This window comes from Argopecten irradians, unplaced genomic scaffold (genome assembly GCF_041381155.1).
Source record: "Argopecten irradians isolate NY unplaced genomic scaffold, Ai_NY scaffold_0623, whole genome shotgun sequence".
NCBI classification, from domain to species: Eukaryota; Metazoa; Mollusca; class Bivalvia; order Pectinida; family Pectinidae; genus Argopecten; species Argopecten irradians.
The window spans coordinates 35,656-39,599 of NW_027188090.1; the positions used below are offsets into that span (position 1 = coordinate 35,656).

At 35.0% G+C, this 3,944-nt stretch overlaps 1 pseudogene; it reads right to left on the reverse strand.

Moving 5' to 3' along the window:
• Positions 1-217: 217 nt before the first annotated feature.
• LOC138313254 (uncharacterized) lies at positions 218-3,530 on the reverse strand (annotated as a pseudogene).
• Positions 3,531-3,944: the final 414 nt, after the last annotated feature.

Sequence of the window (3,944 nt, forward strand, 5' to 3'; positions counted from 1 at the left end):
ATTTCAGTTAAAAAAAACTAACCTGAAATTGACCAGAATTTCACATGAATTTGACCACGAAATTGACCAGAATTTGACCTCAGCAAATTATAATGTGAAATTCCAGTCAATTTCAGTGTGAAATTTGAGGTTAGTTTTTTAACCTGAAATTGAACTGTTTCAGACTTTGTCTTTCAGGTCAATTTCAGTCAAGAAATTTTAACCACAGAAATTCTGGTCAATTTCCAGTCAATTTCAGGATTAGGAAATATTGGCTTGTTATACCTCTCCCACATGTGATATATAGCAGAGCTAAGAATTCCCCTGGGCAAATATCATGATAGTGTATCTGCTACACGGTAATAGACCTCCACACTTGCTAAACAATACAGACTGATTCTGTGCCCCCTGAGGTATGCCGCAAATATATAAAAATCCACTGACGGAAGTTATGAGAACATCACAGTCCAGTAATGTGTAAAAGTCTAAAAGTTGCTTTAAGGAAACCAGCATACTGGGGTCATTAACCGTTTCGATTGTCAAGTATGTGTTTATTTTTCCGGACTGTCGATGATGTATTGGTCGAAAACGGTTTCCTAGCAATGTTCTTAACATGTTCTGCATCTGAAGCAACGAAAAAATCATAATAGATTTATTAAGGATTGTTTAAAAAATCCCAAACTGCCTTCAGTTTAAGCTACTTCGGATCATCTACTGGCATATTCCGGATATCTCTCCCAACACGTAAATGCAGCGACGCTATGAAGTTCTTCTTCTTTTGTGCGAAACTTGTTCTAGGCATCGAAAAACAAAGGCATGCTTAAACAATGACATAAATAATTGTCCGTATATGACATCATAATGTAACTTCGTCATCCAATGAATCTCAGTCCCAAATGGTAGGTCTTTTTCCTGAATTCTTCCGTGAAATCCCAATTGATTCGTAGAAAGTCGACATCGTGTTTGAAATACGAGGTGACATCCAACTTTCCACGCAGATAAGGTCTCAGTGTTGTCGACTTGCGCGCACTAAGGTCCTGATATAAGAATGTTTTATTGATAAGCATTGACTTATTGTAACGCCAGTCGAGAAGATTTGTGGGGATTAGATAATCACCGAGGAGACATGGCTTATCATGTTTGATGAGAAAATTCCGTTTGGTAAGGATGGCTATGACTAAGGTACTGAGAATACCAGAGAGTCGGTCAGACCATCCACCACAAACACCTGGATTAGCCTGACTGCAGTCATACACAATGTACTTCCTACTTTTATCTGTATTCATCATCTGTAAGGATTGCTCCAGGTGTCGCTTTATATTTGTTTTCAGGACGTGATGTTCAGAACTATTTTCCATAACGAATTTGTTATAACTTGGTGTTTCATTGACGATAAACTTATTGTTTAGCATTGTGTAACGTAAATACATCGTCACCAATATCACTGAGACCACGCTAAGTACAGCCAATAGGATATATCCACTCTGGAATGAAAAGACGGTGTAGTGTTAATATACTCATGTTCAATATAATGCTAACTATGTCATCTATATCAACCTAAAAGACAGAATATAGTGCTTTCACGATCATTTCCATTTTTCTACATACAATACTATTTTATATGTGTTAATTAGACAATTTCTCTGATATGCTGTAAAATTTGTTTATGTCATCATATCATTCCTACTTCGATACTCGCTATCCTACTCTTTATAAATATTAGGCCCGAAAGGCAGTGTGACCTTTTTTTCACGACAAAAAATAACCAAATCCACAGCAGAAAGTCAAAAGACGTGTATGGGTGTCTCAGTGCACTACACATAAGGGGAACAGACAGTAACCAGCGCACAACTTGATGTATATAACCCTCCCTTTCCTACTATATGACGTATTGATTTCAGAACTCCAGAGACAAAACAAATTCTTCTTACATTGCAAATGAACTCCGATCATTGCCTGTTGTGATCATTATGTACTGTGGACCTAAATGATTTACAAATTAGTTAAATCTTACATGTCTAAAATTACGAACCTTGGAACAATCAGATCACGCTAGATGTTCAATTGCATTACTTATTTTACGGGAAGAACGTGCAGGGAAAGCAGCAATGTCTTTTCATATCTTTAGATTTTAACGGCACGACATTAAAATACCACATTACAATGATCGTATAACGCTACTAAACTACTCAAAAATATTACAGGAAAATTTACTGAATAAAAAACACAGATGTATGTTTCTTTGGCTATTTATGCGAGGAAAGTTTTAACTAACTGTAGAAAATCGTTTTTTAAATATGTAAAAAGTGTTATGATGCATCGACCCATACATCAATTGATAGTAGTCGTATGAAATCTTCATTTAGCATACAACTATGAGCAAATGCATTCAATGGCAACATACACTCATCGATTTCTGTAAACAATTGATAAATAAATAGTTTCAATGATGTTTTAATATGTTTTAGCTTAAATCATTGTACAAGTAGTTTTACTTTGATATAATGAATTGGACCTTTAAGTTGTATTTCTTGTAATTTTCACCATCACAAACTGTCATAAAAGATGCTATGTTTATTGTGTGGTAATACCTATAAAGCATACGATTGCAACTATACTGAAACCACCTATGTGCTTCGTCACTGATAGCAGAGTATCAATAGTCGTGACAATAAATATCAAAAGTCGTGACAATAAATATCAAAAGTCGTGACAATAAATATCAAAAGTCGTGACAATAAAATATTGAGATTTTCCTACTTGGTATTTTGAGTCACATGAATCTAAAGTACACTGAACTTTTATTTAATGTTTAACTCATTAAAATACTAATTCTCTCATTCAATGAATCTGTTTCCCCATGTCGCGCCTCTTAATCTTGCTAACCCAAAAATGAACACACTTAAATGTGAACTATAAGATAACCTGACCCTCAGGATTTAAAAACTCAGTAAACAAGTACAGTCACTGTTTCAACTTACAAATATTAATATTCTACCAAAAATCCTTCGTTAAGTCGTTAACGGTTCGAAAGTTGTAATCATTTCATATTTCTAATGGCTGCTTAACTTCTTTTCTTGTATTTATTTTCAACCAAATGTTATGCACTGTAAAATGAAGGCTAAGCGAAAATGTATTTGAAATGGTGCTATTATGAAATGCCTTAAACATAACTTAAGTAACAAGTTGGAGTCTACACACAAGCTTTGAGTACAATAAAATATGAGTGTGATAGAAAAATATCATTTCATGCAGAGATACTTAACACATCTGTTTGACCCTTCGAGGTAAAAGTTCCCCATCATGTTAGACACAGAAACCATTGGTACTAGGAACCCAAGAAACCATTGGTACTAAGGAACCCAAGTCTCGATTATGGTATAGCAGAGATACAATGCACTTACAATTTTTACTTTAGAAAGCTTCATGTCAGCGTAGATTTCCGTCTTTCTTTTGTTGATTTCGTTTCGAAGATACAATTATATGATTAACATCGTTAGCCACTTCATTGTCAGATCCATGATAGCAGTATAGACTGAAGCCAGCCACGCCCACCCTTACCGACGGAAGTCAGACAAGGGCAGATAACACACATGCAAATAAAGTACTCGATCAATACTTCTTACGAAATACTGCATGACCTACCGACATTATACTGAATCCAAATATTGATCTTTGATGGAACCAACGGTATATAAAAAAACCAGGGAATAGCACCTTACGAGAAACGTTCACCAATCTTGGTAATAGCCCATTAGAGTTATAAATGACACGCCGCGAGAAGAACAGGTTAGATTTTATTCGTTTTTCAAATTTATTTTCTATGATTAACTGAAGAAAATGTTTTAATTGAGACATAAGCAGTTGATGATAAGCATGACCACACCAAGGTATCCCTTGACACTCTCTGTTGAGACCATGTTCCACTAGAATTAGTAACCTATTTTTTTAATACAAATAAATGT